The sequence below is a fragment of the Salmo salar genome, chromosome 20 (genome assembly GCF_965601325.2).
Source record: "Salmo salar chromosome 20, fSalSal1, whole genome shotgun sequence".
Classification (NCBI taxonomy): domain Eukaryota; kingdom Metazoa; phylum Chordata; class Actinopteri; order Salmoniformes; family Salmonidae; genus Salmo; species Salmo salar.
Window position 1 is genome coordinate 52,976,646 of NC_138310.1, and position 19,754 is coordinate 52,996,399.

Genomic DNA, 19,754 nt, shown 5'->3' on the forward strand with positions numbered 1-19,754 from the left:
ACTTAATTACTCACGATTAAGCTCTTGGCGTTCCCATAGGATAGGGGGCGCTAAAGCGATTTAAAAAAAAAATTAGTGCCCATTTTAAACGGCCTCCTACTCAAACTCAGAAGCTAGGATATGCATATAATTAATACTTGTGGATAGAAAACACCCTAAAGTTTCTAAAACTGTTTGAATGGTGTCTGTGAGTATAACAGAACTCATATGGCAGTCAAAACCCCGAGACCGATCGTAACAGGATGTGGAATTCTGAATTGTGGACTCAACTTCACATCTTTGCCTATTAAACACACCGTGAGCTATGGTTCATTGAGCACTTCCTATTGCTTCCACTAGATGTCCCCAGTCTTTACAAAGTGGTTTGAGTCTCCTACTGTTAAAACTGAATGAATGAGACGCTGTTGAAATTGGTCACATGAGGAGGGCCATCACCATTATGACGCCGGCGGCCCTGTCTACCCACCCCTTTCGAAACGTTTTGAAACACAATGCAATCGTCCCCCTCGAATCTTATTGGCTCTCTTGTTGAAACAGGCCCTGAAGATTTATGTTATCCTCTCTGGGCTAGGCGGGACGAATTCGTCCCACCTACGCAACAGCCAGTGTAATCCAGTGGCGCGATTTTCAAATACCTTAAAAATCCTATTACTTCAATTTCTCAAACATATGACTATTTTACAGCTATTTAAAGACAAGACTCTCGTTAATCTAACCACACTGTCCGATTTCAAAAAGGCTTTACAACGAAAGCAAAACATTAGATTATGTCAGCAGAGTACCCAGCCAGAAATAATCAGACACCCATTTTTCAAGCTAGCATATAATGTCACAAAAACCCAGAAGACAGCTAAATGCAGCACTAACCTTTGATGATCTTCATCAGATGACAACCCTAGGACATTATGTTATACAATACATGCATGTTTTGTTCAATCAAGTTCATATTTATATCAAAAAACAACTTTTTACATTAGCATGTGACGTTCAGAACTAGCATACCCCCCGCAAACCTCCGGGGAATTTACTAACAATTTACTAAATTACTCACGATAAACGTTCACAAAAAGCATAACAATTATTTTAAGAATTATAGATACAGAACTCCTCTATGCACTCGATATGTCCGATTTTAAAATAGCTTTTTGGTGAAAGCACATTTTGCAATATTCTAAGTACATAGCCCAGCCATCACGGGCTAGCTATTTAGACACCCGGCAAGTTTAGCCTTCACCAAAATCAGATTTACAATAACAAAAATGTTATTACCTTTGTTGTCTTCGTCAGAATGCACTCCCAGGTCTTCTACTTCAATAACAAATGTTGGTTTGGTCCCAAATAATCCATCGTTATATCCAAATAGCGGCGTTTTGTTCGTGCGTTCCAGACACTATCCGAAATGGGAAATCAGGGTTACGAGCATGGCGCAATTCGTGACAAAAAAATTTGAAATATTCCATTACCGTACTTCGAAGCATGTCAACCGCTGTTTAAAATAAATTTTTATGCAATTTATCTCGTAAAAAAACGATAATATTCCGACCGGGAATCTCCTTTTCGGTAAACAGAGGAAAAAACACAAAGACGGGGGCGGCCAGTGCACGCGCCTAAGCCCACTGTCCCTTGATCGGCCACTTGAGAAAGGCGATAATGTGTTTCAGCCTGGGGCTGGAATGACGACATTCAGGTTTTTCCCGGGCTCTGAGAGCCTATTGGAGCCGTGGGAAGTGTCACGTTACCGCAGAGATCCTATGTTTTGGAAAGAGATGTCAAAGAAAGACAATAAATGGTCAGACAGGCCACTTCCTGTAAAGGAATCTCTCAGGTTTTGACCTGCCATTTGAGTTCTGTTATACTCACAGACACCATTCAAACAGTTTTAGAAACTTTGGAGTGTTTTCTATCCAACGCCAATAATTATATGCATATTCTAGTTACTGGGCAGGAGTAGTAACCAGATTAAATCGGGTACGTTTTTTATCCAGCCGTGTCAATACTGCCCCCTAGCCCTAACAGGTTAAACAACGTTTGACATGTTTGAACGAACCTAAATGGGAAAAAAAAAGCTTTTTCTCGAAATAGCTGTCCCGTGGCCGACGGAGCATTTGGATTAGCCTTCAGACGCGCTAACAAGAACAAGCTCTTGGAACATAAAGGAGTAATTTTTTCGAACGAAAATACATTTGTTGTGGACCTGGGATTCCTGGAAGTGCTTTCTGATGAAGACAACCAAAGGTAAGGGATTATTGACAATAGTATACAAGACTAGATGTGATATGCGATTGTTCCAAGATGGCGCAGACCTATATTTACTAGTTAATTTTCTGAGTATCGCATCCCCTTTTATCGCAAAGTGTGATTACACAGTAAAGTTATTTTTAAATCTGGTATTACAGGTGCTTTCAAGAGATATTCATCTATAAATCTTAGAATGACAATATTACATTTTAAAAATGTTTTCGAATAGTAATTTAGTAAATTGTAGCACTGTTTCACTGGATGCATTTGAGGGAAAATAGTTAGTCAACGTTACGCACCGATGTAAAATGCTGTTTTTACATATAAATATGAACTTTATCGAACAAAAGAATGCATGTATTGTGTAACATGATGTCCTAGGTGTGTCATCTGATGAAGATTGTCAAAGGTTAGTGCTGCATTTAGCTGTTTTTTGGTTATTTGTGATGCATGTGGTTGGTCGGAAAATGGCTATGTGGCTACTTTTACGATATACTCCTCTAACATAATCTAATGTTTTGCTTTTGCTGTAAAGCCTTTTTGAAATCGGACAACGTGGTTCGATTCAGGAGAGGTGTATCTATAAAACGATATAATTTTAAATATATATATATATTTTTTTAATTATTACATTTTGTTATGCTAATGGCGATATGATTTTTCGCTGGATGGAGGCCGCACAGGGGTTAACGTTGACAAAATACATAACAATTATTTTAAGAATTATAGATCCAGAACTCCTTTATGCAATCGCGGTGTCAGATTTTAAAATAGCTTTTCAGCGAAAGCACATTTTGCAATATTCTGAGTAGATAGCCTGGCCATCACGGCTAGCTAATTTGACACCCACCAAGTTTGGCCCTCACCAAACTCAGATTTACTATAAGAAAAATGTGATTACCTTTGCTGTTCTTTGTCAGAATGCACTCCTAGGACTTCTACTTCAACAACAAATGTTGTTTTGGTTCGAAATAATCCATAGTTATATTGAAATAGCTCCGTTTTGTTTGTGCATTGAGGTCAGTATCCGAAGGGTGACGCGCGGGCGCATTTCGTGACAAAAAATGTCAAAATATTCCATTACCGTACTTCGAAGCATGTCAAGCGCTGTTTAAAATCAATTTTTATGCGATTTTTCTCATAAAATAGCGATAATATTCCAACCGGGCGACGTTGTATTCATTCAAAGAGAGAAAGAAAAACATGGAGTCCTCTCGTGCACACGCTCCAGTGTCAGTGTTCCCTGCCTGACCACTCACAAACACTCCTGCTGTTTTTCGCCAAGAGACTGCAGAGCTCTCATTCCACTTTCTGGTGCCTTCTGAGAGCCAATGAAAGCCTTAGAAAATGTCACGTTACAGCAGAGATGCTGTATTTTTGATAGAGATGCCCTAGAAAGACAAATTGTCAGACAGGGCACTTCCTGCATGGAATCTTCTAAGGTTTTGGCCTGCCGTATGAGTTCTGTTATACTCACAGACACCATTCAAACAGTTTTAAAAACTTTAGAGTGTTTTCTATCCAAATCTACTAATTATATGCATATTATCGTTTCTGGGTAAGAGTAGTAACCAGTTTAAATCGGGTACGTTTTTTTATCCGGCCGTGAAAATACTGCCCCCTAGCTCCAACAGGTTAAGACTTAGCCTCACCCATCTCTTTAAGGATTCACATGTGAGGCCCTGTGCTAAACAGAGTGAGTAGTTTAGTAAAAAAGCTAAGATTTCAAGACTAAAAGTGGTAAAATTATACTGCTCAAAAAAATAAAAGGAACACTTAAACAACACAATGTAACTCCAAGTCAATCACATTTCTGTGAAAGCAAACTGTCCACTTAGGAAGCAAAACTGATTGACAATAAATGTCACATGCTGTTGTGCAAATGGAATAGACAACAGGTGGAAAGTATAGGCAATAAGCAAGACACCCCCAATAAAGGAGTGGTTCTGCAGGGGGTGACCACAGACCACTTCTCAGTTCCTATGCTTCCTAGCTGATGTTTTGGTCACTTTTGAATGCTGGCGGTGCTTTCACTCTAGTGGTAGCATGAGACGGAGTCTACAACCCACACAAGTGGCTCAGGTAGTGCAGCTCAGGTAGTGCAGTGGATGTGTCAATATTGTCTGGACATGTATACATCTTCATGAAATACAACAGATAGCCAGATCACCCACAGACACACCTGGCTAACTTGATGGGTCCTGTAATCATATGGCGAAGTGGAGTCTTTTGTTTAGACATGCAGCTAGCTTGCTAAACAATGAACTGGCATAGTCACAACTCATACTACTACCACCAATACAAACTCATTTTCTTAGCTGTAGTATGAATCTGCGATAATAGGTTGCTTCTTGTGTAAATATTTTCTGTCTGTATTTTAATGATTTGTATCATTAAAATTCCATTTGCTAAAGCTAACCACCTAGGTTAAATGTTAACTAGCTAGCTAACATTAGGCTATAACTAGCAATGCAAATGGATTTATCATTCAAATAATATTACTAAACAGATCATACACGTAACCTTAGCTAGCGAGCCAGAAAGCTAACGTTCGCTAGCTAGCTAACAGAACGCTTTATCTTGCAATGAAAACAACTTTCTGACAAAATTAGAAACGTATCATATCTGAAAATGAAGCTAGACTCTTACCCATATACATTGATGAATAGTTCACAGCAGACCGGAACCATTTAGCACAGTTTTGTTTGTAGCTACATCTGTCACGTATAGACATTATTATGTACAAGCAGGAGTCTATACATTACATCAGGGGGTCAGGTCAACCATGCAAAGTTTTCTTACTGTACAGTAAATATGACATACACTACCATTCAACATTTTGGGTCATTTAGAAATGTCCTTGTTTTTGAAAGAAAAGCACATTTTTTGTTCATTAAAATAACATCAAATTGATCAGAAATACAGTGTAGACATTGCTAATGTTGTAAAGGACTATTGTAGCTGGAAACGGCTGATTTTAATGGAATATCTACATAGGCGTACAGAGGCCCATTATCAGCAACCATCACTCCTGTGTTCCAATGGCACGTTGTGTTAGCTAATCCAAGGCTAATTGATTATTAGAAAACCCTTTTGCAATTATGTTAGCACAGCTGAAAACTGATGTTCTGATGAAAGAATCAATAAAACTGGCCTTCTTTAGACTAGTTGACTAGTTCTTCAGACTAGTTGAGTATCTGGAGCATCAGCATTTGTGGGTTCGATTACAGGCTCAAAATGGCCATGTCACGGTTGTCGTAGGGTAAAGACCAAGACTCAGCGGGAAAACATATACTCATCTTCTTTTTATTTGGTGAAGAAGGGAAACACAGTAAACGTAAACAAAACACAAACGAACTGGACAGTCTTGTCAGGCACACAGCTAAACAAGCACAATCTCCCACAAAAAAATCCATGAAAACAAACTCCTAATTATAGGACCCTCAATCAGAGGCAACAATAACCAGCTGCCTCCAATTGAAGGTCCAACCCCAATTAACTAAACATAGAAATACAAAAGACTAGATAGAACATAGAAATATACTAACATAGAACAATGACTAACAAACCCCGGACTAATAAATCAAATACCCCTCTACCTAAACACATACACAAAACACACCCTGAACCACATAAAACAAACACCCCCTGCCACGTCCTGACCAAACTACAATAACAAATAACCCCTATACTGGTCAGGACGTGACAGGCCAGAAACAAAGACCTTTCTTCTGAAACTCGTCAGTCTATTCTTGTTCTGAGAAATGAAAACTATTCAATGCGAGAAACTGCCAAGAAACTGAATCTCGTACAACACTGTATACTACTCCCTTCACAGAACAGAGCAAACTGGCTCTAACCAGAATAGAAAGAGGAGTGGGAGGCCCCGGTGCACAACTGAGCAAGAGGACAAGTACATTAGAGTGTCTAGTTTGAGAAACAGACGCCTCACAAGTCCTCAAATGGCAGCTTCATTAAATAGTACCCGCAAAACACCAGTCTCAATGTCAACAGTGAAGAGGCGACTCGGGGATGCTGGCCTTCTAGGCAGAGTTCCTCTGTCGTGTCTGTGTTCTTTTGCCCATCTTAATCTTTTATTTTTATTGGCCAGTCTGAGATATTGCCTTTTCTTTGCAACTCTGCCTAAAAGGCCAGCATCCCGGAGTCGCTTCTTCACTGTTGACATTGAGACTGGTGTTTTGCGGGTACTGTTTAATGAAGCTGCCAGTTGAGGCTATTCTGGAGGCCAGTTTGCCTTCAGAATAGCCTGAATTCTTTGGGGCATTCTACAAGGTGTCGAAAACATTCCACAGGGATGTTGGTCCATGCTGACGCTATGGCATCACGCAGTTGCTGCAGATTGGACTGCGGTACATTCATGCTGCAAACAGCCAGTTCCATCTCATCCCTAAGATGCTCTATTAGGTTGAGGTCTGGGGACTGCGCAGGTCACTTAAGTAAACTGAACTCGTTGTCATGTACCAGGCAATGTTTTTCTACTCCTCAATTGTCCAGTGTTGGTGATGTGTGGCCACTGGAGCTGCTTGTTGTTGTTTTTAACTGATAGCATTGGTTTAAAGTACTTAAGTAAAAATACTTTAAAGTACTACTTAAGTCATTTTTGGGGGTATCTGTACTTTACTATTCATATTTTTCACAACTTTTACTTTTGCTTCACTACATTCCTAAAGAAAATAATGTCCTTTTTACTCCATACATTTTCACTGACATCCAAAAGTACTCGTTACATTTTGAATGCTTAGCAGGACAGGAAAATGGTCCAATTCACACACAATTCACACACAAGAGAACAACCCTGGTCATCCCTACCTACTCACTAAACACAAATGCTTTGTTTGTAAATGATGTCTGAGTGTTGGAGTGGCTATGCATAAAAAATAAATACAAGAAAATGGTGCCATCTGATTTGCTTACTATAAGCAATTTGAAATGATTGATACTTTTAATTCTGATACTTAAGTCTATTTTTGACATAACATTTACTCTTGACACAACTACATTTAAAACCAAATACTTTTAGACTTTTACTCAAGTAGTATTTTACTGGGTGACTTTCACTTTTACTTGAGTCATTTTCTATTAAGGCGTCTTTACTTTTACCCAAGTATCACAATTGGGTACCTTTTCCATCACTGGCTGACAGGAGTGGAACCCAGTGTAGTTGGCTGCTGCAATAGCCCATCTGTGAAAAGGATTGACGAGTTGTGTGTTCCGAGATGCCGTTCTGCACACCACTGTTGTACTGCGCCGTTATTTGTCTGTTTGTGGCTCGCCTGTTAGCTTGCACGAGTCTTGCCATTCTCCTTCAACCTCTCTCATCAACGAGCTGTTTTCACCCACAGGACTGCCGCTGACTGGATGTTTTTTTATTATCCCACCATTCTCGGTAAACCCTAGACACTGTCGTGCGTGAAAAGCCAAGGAGGGTGGCCGTTTCTGAAATACTGGATCTGGCGAGCCTGGCACTGATGATCACACCACGTTTAAAGTCGCTTAGGTCACTCGTTTTGCCTATTCTAACGTTCAATAGAACAGTTACTGAATACCTTGATGCCCGTCTGCCTGCTTTATACAGCAAGCCACGGCCACATGAATCACTGTCTGTAGGAGCAATCCATTTTCGTCAACAGGGTGGTGTACCTAATAAACTGGTGTGAGTGTTTTCTTTTCAAGAATTGCTCATTAGAACTTGAACTACTCATGCAACATAAAGTTCAGTAGCCATGGGCTCCTCTGTAATCAAAGCAGACCTTCTGCATTCCAGGGACCACTTTCCATGTAATTGAAAGTGCTGCTGTTAGGGGGCAATTTTTTTTATGCGTTTCTGAATTTGGCGGTGCATGACTCATCAGCTAAAGGAAGTGTGTGTCAGCAAATGGAAATGCTCATTGAAGTGGATGGCATATTGTATACAGTAGTTGAGTTTTCCTAGTGATTCAGTCCCCACTCATGGAGAGAGAAGGGGGAAGCACAGGCAAGCTGGGCCCTCAAATCATCACCTTTAGGAGAGAGAATATACACTATATACATATGAAAGTATGTAGACACCCCTTCAAGTTAGTGGATTCGGCTATTTCAGCCACACCCGTTGCTGACAGGTGTGTATAAAATGAAGCACACAGCCATTCAAATTTCCATAGACAAACATTGGCAGTGGAATGGCCTTATTGAAGAGATAAGTGACTTTCAACGTGGCACCGTCATAGGATGCTACCTTTCCAACAAGTCAGTTCGTTAAATTTCTGCCCTGTTAGAGCTGCCCTGGTCAACTGTAAGTGCTGTTATTTAGAAGTGGAAACGTTTAGGAGCAACAACGACTCAGCCGCGAAGTGGTAGGCCACACAAGCTCACAGAATGGGACTGGCGAGTGCTGAAGCGCGTAGCACATAAAAATCGTTTGTCCTCGGTTGCAACACTCACTGCTGAGTTCCAAACTGCCTCTAGAAGCAACGTCAGGACAAGAACTGTTCGTCGGGAGCTTCATGAAATGTTTATCCATGGCCACACACAAGCCTAAGATCACCATGGCAGTGCCAAGCATTGGCTGGAGTGGTGTAAAGCTTGCCGCCATTGGACTCTGGAGCAGTGGAAACGCGTTCTCTGGAGTGATGAATCACACTTCACCATCTGGCAGTCCGACGGGCAAATCTGGGATTGGCGGATGTCAGGAGAATGCTACCTGCCCCAATGCATAGTACCAACTGTAAAGTTTGGTGGAGGAGGAATAATGGTCTGAGGCTGTTTTTCATGGTTTGGGCTATGCCTCTTTGTTCCAGTGAAGGGAAATCTTAAAGCTACAGCATACAATTACATTCTAGATGATTCTGTACTTCCAACTTTGTGGCAACAGTTTGGAGAAGGCCCTTTCCTGTTTCAGCATGACAATGCCCCTGTGGAAAAAGGCAAGGGCCATACAGAACATTTTGTTGAAATCGGTGTGGAAGAACTTGACTGACCTGCACAGAGCCCTGACCTCAACTCCATCAAAAACCTTTGGGATGGATTGGAACGCCGACTGCGAGCCAGGCCTAATCACCAAACATCAGTGCCCGACCTCACTAATGCTCATGGCTGAGTGGAAGCAAGTCCACGCAGCAATGTTTCAACATCTAGTGGAAACCCTTTCCAGAAGAGTGGAGGCTGTTATAGCAGCATGGGGGCATCTCCATATTAATGCCCATGATTTTGAAATGAGATTTTTGACAAGCAGGTGTCCACATACCTTTGGTCATGTAGTGTATTTCGAATAGATTTCTATCATTTTTGCTTATTTTGTATTTAGCAGGAAGGTTGGTGATCTCAGATGGATTAACTATGCTTATCATTGCATACAGCACTTAGATGGATGGCTTAGGCATGTCCCAGAATCCATATGATGTTATTCTCTATATTTCCGTTGACACATTCTTAAGAACTTATTTGAAAGATCTGTTTGCTCTCTAAAGTGTACTGATTATGACATAGTTCTACATCACTCACTCACTTCTATATTGAAATATTTTTTACCTGGCATTAACATTTGTAGCATGGTCCCTGAGATACATAATACATGACTATGCTTTGGTTTGGGTAAATTTATGCCATTTTCTGATACCAAACCTTAAATTGCTATGGAACTCTTTTGCTGTCGTGATACAGTAGGTGGTTAATAAGCCACCAAATGCATCGCTTCCAGGTTGTAAGTGTGGTAGTCTCATAGAAAATCACAGATCTTAATGGAATACTAAAGTGTGAAACACAAATAGAGCATTTCAAATAGAAGGGTTTGTTCTGCCACTCAATTTGCATTTGATTTACCGAGGCTTAGTTATCTATTCCTGTCAGGAGAAAGATCTGTAGCCATGTTGTGAAAAGAATGCAGTTGGGATATCGTCACTCCACTCAATTTGTTCCCTGCGACCTCATTTACATTTGGCTTCCCATGATTTCAGTAGAGAGCTTTAATGCATTTTTCTTTGACAGGCTAAAAAATAGGAGCTGGAACATGAAGAGCAAGAGGAAGACGACGCGGCAAAACAAATATATTAATCAGCACAAACTTTGAGGAGGAGTTAGCATTTTGGCGGCGTCTCTGTGTGTTGTTTCTCTTCTACATTCGCTAAGGTTTCAGAGGTGTTTCAGACATCCCAGGTCACTGTCGCCTGTGTCTGTTACTATTAGCAGTCAGTACGTCAACCCTCTTTCTGACGATGGATAGATGAAAATGGAAGGGAGGGAGAAAACATTTCCAGGATACCTGCCAGCCAAAGTAATTTGAAATCCAAATTACGGTTCAAAATAAAGATGCCTTCTGGAAACCATTGATTTATGCCTGAGATTGAAAAAGAATCAACGCTGGGTTTGAATAATGGAATGGCTTGAAATAGATAGGGGACGCTGCAGCTCTCTTACAAATGTACGTAGATTATGTCACTCACATATAGAGGCACTCTCTCATACTCAAATTCTCTATAGTCCTCAAAGGACTCCACTTTTGGGGGAGAGCTTGGTCAATGGGTTTAGGCTAGAAGTTTGTTAATATGTGCACATGTTTGGGTTTCAAAGAGACAATTATTCTATGCTTCCCTTTCTGGTATATTGTGGTTGTTTGGCATTTTTCATCTCCTTCTGTCTAGTGCACCTCTCTTTAACAGTTATATCAGATTTGGGATGAGTTTGGAACAGCATGTGTTCTGCAAACCTTTGTTAGTGTAGTTACACGATAAGTGTGTGTATGTGTGTTATTTGTATGTTAAACACTTTTGGACATTCTCCTCTGTAAGAACTGCTTGAGCCAAAGTCCCCAGAAACGTACTGCTTTTAATGAATTACATTCTGTTCTTTTCACATTATTCTTGAGATAAAGCTCTCCAATAAAGGCACATATAATCTTAATTACAATAACAGCATTTGTGCCTGAATCAATTTGTGAAAAGGTTTACGGCCTCAACTTCTGCTTCATGCGACGCTACATTAGGGACTATAAATTCACATGGGCTCACTCCAATGACAAAAGCTTTTTGTAAATGACTGATACTTTTGCTCTCCTGATTTATCTGTTAGAATGTTACACCTTCAATGGTACTAAATTTGTACCATGTTTTGGGCTGACTGATTTCAGGTTGTGAGGTTAAGAGATTTTGAGGGGGGTTGGCAATATCGGATGAAATATGAAGTATTTTTTCTCTCTTTTGTCAACATGCTTGCCAAACAACTATGAAAAATCACAGTGAACATGTATTATTTGCCTTTCACTGATGCAATGAAGGTTAAAGTTGAATTCAATGACTCAATGTCACGCTGTTTTGTATGTCCTTGAACTTGAAATATACAGGTTTTGTAAGTCATTGAATATACAGTACATATTTATGAAATGTGTATGCAAGTAATCTTTTTGGAGAAACACAATTTTTCTTTCTAATATCTACTTGTTGTTCAATTGCCTTTTAAGTACACAACTACTAATTCAAATATGCTATTTTGTGTGTGTATCCTACTGTAATATAAATTGTACATAGCATTCTGATGTATTTTAACATTTACAACTGAAACACAGAATTCAGGTTGACAGTTCCTAGTATTTCACATTGCAAATGAATGCATCGCCTCCAGTGTACCTATAGAGTGACAAGCTCAGATCAGATTTTTTTTAACAAAAAATATTTACTTAATTCATTGTTTCAGTGCAGCATCATTTATGTTTGTCTACCTTTTTCTTGTTCTAGGTAAGTGGGAGAGTTCTTTAAACCTGTGTGTGTGTGCCAGAGGGGGATGGAGGCACATGATCCTCCTGGGTGTTCAGGGACTTCAGAAGAGACACAGTAAGACAACAGCTCCTTGCTGTACTCAGCACTCAGCACTCCATGACATTCCTGCTCTTTGATTTCTGCTTCTCTCTCCTGTGTACCTCACACAAAGAGGGACATGTTCTTTGAACGTTGCATTTCAAGCTTTTTAATTGGGACTGAGTCACATCGGAAGTATTTGGGAAAATCAAATCTGTTATTCATGTTTGATGGGGATCTAGGGGTGGAGACCTAGTTTGAGATCCTATTATTAGGAGATTGATGATATGTTACATTTGATGATAGGATTAACATGACCTAAAGTACATATACAGTACTACAGTACAATAGTTACTCATGCATATTATATCACTCTGAACTTGTAATTAACTTGAACAAGAAACTTTTACTTTAAACCCGGAACCTTTATTTTGGTCAATGTCCAAGTGACCTTTCCTTATTCCAGGCTCTTTGGTGGTCATAGTATGCACTCAGCCAAGGTGACATACAGTACCTTCAGAAAGTATTCACACCCATTGACTTTTTCCACATTTTGTTGTGTTACAGCCTGAATTTAAAATGGGTTACCCCATACCCCATAATCTCAAAGTGGATTTTTTTGTTGTTGTTGACATTTAAAAAAAATTATTAAACCCCTTTGTTATGGCAAGCATAAATAAGTTCAGGAGTAGAAATGTGCTTAACAAGTCACATGGACTCACTTTGTGTGCAATAGTAGTGTTTAACATGATTTTTATATGGCTACAGTACCTCATCTTTGTACCCCACAAATACAATTATCTGTAAGATCCCTCAGTCGAGCAGTCAATTTCAAGCAGAGACTCAACCACAAAGGCCCGGGAGGTTTTCCAATGCCTCGCAAAGAACGTATTGCTAGATTGGCAACAAAAAAAAGAAACAGACATTGAATATCACTTTGTGCATTATTACTTACTCTTTGGGTGGTTTATCAATACACCCAGTCATTGCAAAGATACAGGCTTTCTTCCTAACTAATTTGCTGGAGAGTAAGGAAACTGCTCAGGGATTTCTCCATGAAGCTAATGATGATTTTAAGACGCTGGGGCTCATGAGTGGCGCAGCGGTCTAAGGCATTGCATCTCAGTGCTAGAGGCATCACTACAGCCACCCTGGTTCAAAACCAGGCTGTATCACAACCAGACATGATTTGGAGTCCCATAGGGTGGTGCACAATTGTCCCAGCATTGTCCGGGTTTGGCTGGTGTAGGCCGTCACAGTAAATAAGAATTTTTTCTTAACTGACTTGCCTAGTTAAAAAAAGGTTCCAATGGTTATGATAGGAGAAAACTGAATATGGATCAACAACATTGTAGTTATTCCACAATTCTAACCTAAATGACAGAGTGAAAAGAAGGAAGCCTGTACAGAATACAAATATTCCAAAACATGCATCCTGTTTTCAATAAGGCATTAAAGTAAAACTTCTAAACATTTGGCAAAGAAATTCACTTTATGTCCCGAATACAAAGCGTTATGTTTGGGGCAAATCCAACACAACACATCACTGAGTAGCACTCTTCATAATTTCAAGCATGGTGTTGGCTGCTTCATGTTATGGGTATGCCTGTAATCGTCATGGACTGGGAACATTTTCAGGATTAAAAATAAACGGAATAGGGCTAAGCACAGGCAAAATCCTAGAGGAAACCCTGGTTCAGTCTGCTTTCCACCAGACACTGGGAGAGAAATTCACCTTTCAGCAGGACAATAACCTAAAACACAAGGCCAAATATACACTGGAGTTGCTTACCAAGGCGACGTTGAACGTTCCTGAGTGGCCTAATTACAGTTTTGACATAAATCGGTTTGAATATCTATGGCAAGACTTGAAAATAGCTGTCTAGCAATGATGAACAACCAACTTGACAGAGCTTGAAGAATTAAAAAAATTATAAATGTACAATCCAGGTGAGCAAAGCTCTTAGAGACTTGCCCAGAAAGACTCACAGCTGTAATCGCTGCCAAATGTGATTCTAACATGTATTGACTTAGGAGGTTGAATACTTATCTAATCAATATATACTGCTCAAAAAAATAAAGGGAACACTAAAACAACACATCCTAGATCTGAATGAATGAAATAATCTTATTAAATACTTTTTTCTTTACATAGTTGAATGTGCTGACAACAAAATCACACAAAAATAATCAATGGAAATCCAATTTATCAACCCATGGAGTCACACTCAAAATGAAAGTGGAAAACCACACTACAGGCTGATCCAACTTTGATGTAATGTCCTTAAAACAAGTCAAAATCAGGCTCAGTAGTGTGTATGGCCTCCACGTGCCTGTATGACCTCCCTACAATGCCTGGGCATGCTCCTGATGAGGTGGCGGATGGTCTCCTGAGGGATCTCCTCCCAGACCTGGACTAAAGCATCCGCCAACTCCTGGACAGTCTGTGGTGCAACGTGGCGTTGGTGGATGGAGCGAGACATGATGTCCCAGATGTGCTCAATTGGACTCAGGTCTGGGGAACGGGCAGGCCAGTCCATAGCATCAATACCTTCCTCTTGCAGGAACTGCTGACACACTCCAGCCACATGAGGTCTAGCATTGTTTGCATTAGGAGGAACCCAGGGCCAACCGCACCAGCATATGGTCTCACAAGGGGTCTGAGGATCTCATCTCGGTACCTAATGGCAGTCAGGCTACCTCTGGCGAGCACATGGAGGGCTGTGCGGCCCCCCAAAGAAATGCCACCCCACACCATGACTGACCCACCGCCAAACCGGTCATGCTGGAGGATGTTGCAGGCAGCAGAACGTTCTCCACGGCGTCTCCAGACTGTCACGTCTGTCACATGTGCTCAGTGTGAACCTGCTTTCATCTGTGAAGAGCACAGGGCGCCAGTGGCGAATTTGCCAATCTTGGTGTTCTCTGGCAAATGCCAAACGTCCTGCACGGTGTTGGGCTGTAAGCACAACCCCCACCTGTGGACGTCGGGCCCTCATACCACCCTCATGGAGTCTGTTTCTGACCGTTTGAGCAGACACATGCACATTTGTGGCCTGCTGGAGGTCATTTTGCAGGGCTCTGGCAGTTCTCCTCCTGCTCCTCCTTGCACAAAGGTAGCGGTCCTGCTGCTGGGTTGTTGCCCTCCTACGGCCTCCTCCACGTCTCCTGATGTACTGGCCTGTCTCCTGGTAGCGCCTCCATGCTCTGGACACTACGCTGACAGACACAGCAAACCTTCTTGCCACAGCTCGCATTGATGTGCCATCCTGGATGAGCTGCACTACCTGAGCCACTTGTGTGGGTTGTAGACTCCTTCTCATGCTACCACTAGAGTGAAAGCACCGCCAGCATTCAAAAGTGACCAAAACATCAGCCAGGAAGCATAGGAACTGAGAAGTGGTCTGTGGTCCCCACCTGCAGAACCACTCCTTTATTGGGGGTGTCTTGCTAATTGCCTATAATTTCCACCTGTTGTCTATTCCTTTGCACAACAGCATGTGAATTTTATTGTCAATCAGTGTTGCTTCCTAAGTGGACAGTTTGATTTCACAGAAGTGTGATTGACTTGGAGTTACATTGTGTTGTTTAAGTGTTCCCTTTATTTTTTTGAGCAGTGTATATTTCTTTACTGCGATTTTTTTTCATTTTTTTTTCATTTAGTAGAGTATTTTGTGTAGATCGCTGACAGAAAATTACAATTAAATAAAATGTTATCCCACTTTATCCCAAATGTGTAAAAAAGTCAAGGGGTGTGAATACTTTCTGAAGGCCCTGTATAAATGCAATGGTTAAATGTAACTTTTGACATTTTCTAATGACACCATGTTGCACCACGTAAAGATTACACTAAAACTGCAATGCAATGATGCCTCTGTATGGCCTGTTGTGATGTGTTGTTGTCTGTTGAAACAATCCATGTATTTTGTTTGACCTGCTCCCATAAAGCTGGACCAATTACTATACCTCATTAAATCCTTTAAAAAGCATTAATAAACAAACTGGTACCATATCTATCAACAAAACAATATATATATATACATTATTGATTTGTTTCATACTCATAATGATGATGACAATATTTCACTTACAGTGTTTTTGTCAGATAAATTGTGGTGGTATGGTCAAGTTATCTTCTGTTTGCTAAAAACATGTTTCCCTAAACAACACAATTTCACATAGACATCAGGGTAATTTATATGAAACAATTCTGGAGGAATACAGCAGTTTGCAGTTGCATTACGTGCATTACATTCATCCAATGATCCAATGCACCAATTTCACATAGTTGTATGCAGATCTAAAGTAAACAATTGCTGCCATCTCATGGACTTTATTGCTAAAAAGACAAGTCTCCTGCTGCAAGTATTATATAATCCCTATTTTCTCCACATCAGCGCAGTGTAGTGGACTGAAGATGTCACCCCAGCTGTTTAATTCACAGTAAGCATGTAGTTAGGATGAAGGATTGGACACTTATTTCTCTAAGGTTTTCCTCTCTGGTGTATTATGGCTCTATGGTTCCCTGTGGTTAGAGTCTCTGAGCCTACTGTACTCAACATGGCAGACATGGTGCAGCTGTCTCTCTGGCCTTGTCCAAGTACTCTTCATACTCTAAGTGCCCTCTTTCTTTCTTTGGTTTTTCCCTTCTTTCCTGCTGTCCTTTCTTCTTCCTTCCTTTGTTTGTTTGTTCCTTCCTTCCTTTCTCCCAACCCTCCTTTAATTAAGTACTGCTCTGAAAGAGTGAATAGGTAGGTCAAAGAAATTGCTAGAAACTACCGAGGGATCACCACCATATCAGTATCACACCTCTAGTACTCTCAGAACAATATTCAAGGTAGGATAGAGGGACATAGGGAAAGGATAAGGGAGAGAAGCACTATATGTTGATTAGGTAACTTAACTTCCCCCTGGTTTCCTCTCTGACTAAGTCTGTGTGTTGCAGTCTGCCGTGTGGGAGCTAGCCATCTCATCACACAGTGTGATTGTAAGCCTTGCAGGTGCCCATCAATCTCGGGTGACTGCAGAGCTGGTCCAACTAATCATTCTCTCTCCCTGTGCCTGGTATGACAGTGGGTTATGTGCTGCTGGTGCTAGTCTCCCCCACTCTAGACTCCCTGGCTGGGACTGAGACAGCTGTAGTGTACCACCTGAATCAGAGATGATCCAGCCATACCCATCTGTCACTAGCAGCCCCAGCCCTCCCCTACACCACCTGGGGGATTGAGAAGACTACACAGGGTCCCTGGTTTTCCAGAGGGTTGCCCCACTCAGGCTCCATCTGCAGCGCTCTACGACCTGGCTTACACAATCATATCATGGTTCTGAGAGGCTGCCCGGCATCCGTCCTCTCCGGGCCCTAGCTAGCTATAATCCCATGCTGGACAATGGAGCAAACATATTACGAAGACAGTTGTGGTCCTCTCTCAGCCATGTCAGGGCAATCAGAGCGTGTCTCTCCTCTGTTATCAGTTATGGAAAAGGTGACCACAGTGACGGTGGACTCACTGTCTGTAAAAAAAGCTCTTCAATAGTAAATCTGTGTTTGGGCCAGACTGATAATCCTCCTGACCTGAAAGAGAAAATACAACCCTGTTGGTGTGAGTCAACAGTTCTCTGAGCAAGGTGGCCACTATATAACTTTGTTTTAAGCTGGTTTTGCAGAAATATTTTTATGTTGTTTGATTAATACTCTTATACCGACTCCTGACCAGAGAACCACCCATGCACCAATGCCAGAGAAACGTTGTTTCAAGGTGAACTGCTATGTCTATAGCGATTGCTATTCTAAGTTGGATTGTTTTACTTTCTCTAAAGACACGTTGCTTTGTGTGTGTCCTTATTGCTAATTAAATAGATCCCAAGCCACACCGGGTAATTCAGTATTTAAAATGTTAGTCCCTGTCAGGTCTACAGAGACACAGAGAGAGACTTGCGGCCAGTAGTCCTCATTAAAATATCTACAGGAAAGGAAATGTCTCATGATGTTCAAATCAAACGTTCAGGGACAAAGCCATAGAAATACATCTACCCCCCCCCCCCCCCCAACTCAGCAAATGATATATGCACTATACACTAACTTACTCATGAGAGGTGTCCGTTGGATGGCTACCTTAGGATTGATCACTGATACTGTATTGCAGCAAGGTGCAAAAAGCAGTGGGCCCTCTACTGTTGACTGCACCATACTGAATATTCATGAGGATGAGGCAGTCATCCTTGCTGAGTACTAGTATGAATATTCATGAGGGAAAACATTCACTGTTTTCAGATTTAACAGTTACATCTTTGAAAATGGGTAACGAATGCATTTTGTAAAGTAGAACTCAGGTCCCCATGTGTCATAGTTGGCAACCGATGCCATTTCTTTATGTAAATGAATGCACTTTTGGTTTAGCTTTTTATGGCTGTACTTTTGGTTTTGAGAGCATTTTATGGCCTTTAAACATTACAACATTGAAAATCAAATATGATACTAACATGAAATCAACTCATGTTTTCCAAACTACTGTAGTCTTACTACTTTACTGTATGCCACAGTACATTACCAATGTGTTTGATATTTGGCATTCATAGTTATCCATATTGTTGAAAGGTCGTGTCACGCGTGATTACTAACTCTGAAGGTTTAGAGCTTGAGGTAGTCACCACATACAAGTACTTGGGAGTATGGCTAGACGGTACACTGTCCTTCTCTCAGCACATATCAAAGCTGCAGGCTGAAGTTAAATCTAGACTTGGTTTCCTCTATCGTAATCACTCCTCTTTCACCCCAGCTGCCGAACTAACCCTGATTCAGATGACCATCCTACCCATGCTAGATTCGGTGACGTAATTTGTAGATCGGCATGTAAGGGTGCTCTCGGGCGGCTAGTGTTCTTTACCATTCGGCCATCAGATTTGCCATCAATGCTCCTTATAGGACACATCACTGCACTCTATACTCTTGTGTAAACTGTCCATCTCTGTATACCCGTCGCAAGACCACTGGTTGATGCTTATTTATAAAACCGTCTTAGGCCTCACTCCACCCTATCTGAGATATTTACTGCAGCCCTCATCCTCCACATACAACACCCGTTCTGCCAGTCACAGCAGCGAGCTACTGGAACGAGCTGCAACAAACACTCAAACCGGACAGTTTTATCTCAATCTCTTCATTCAAAGACTCAATCATGGACACTCTTACTGACAGTTGTGGCTTCTTTGTGTGATGTATTGTTGTCTCTACCTTCTTGCGCTTTGTGCTGTTGTCTGTGCTTAATAATGTTTGTACCATGTTTTGGGCTGTTGCCATGTTGTGATGCTACCATGTTGTTGACATGTTGTGTTGCTACCATGCTATGTTGTTGTCTTAGGTCTCTCTTTATGTAGTGTTGTGTTATCTCTCTTCTCGTGATGTGTGTTTTGTCCTATATCTTTCTTAATTTTTTTTATTGTTAGTCCCAGCCCCCATCCCCACAGGAGGCCTTTTGCCTTTTGGTAGACCGTCATTGTATTTTATTTATTTTTTATTTAACTAGGCATGAACAAATTCTTATTTAGAATGACGGCCTACCAAAAAGTAAAAGGCTGCGGGGACGGGGCCTGGGATTAAAAAAATAATAAAATAAATACAATATAAATATAGGACAAAACACACATCACAACAAGAAAGACACAACACTACATAAAGAGAGACCTAAGACAACAACATAACAAGGCAGCAACACATGACAGCACAGCATGGTA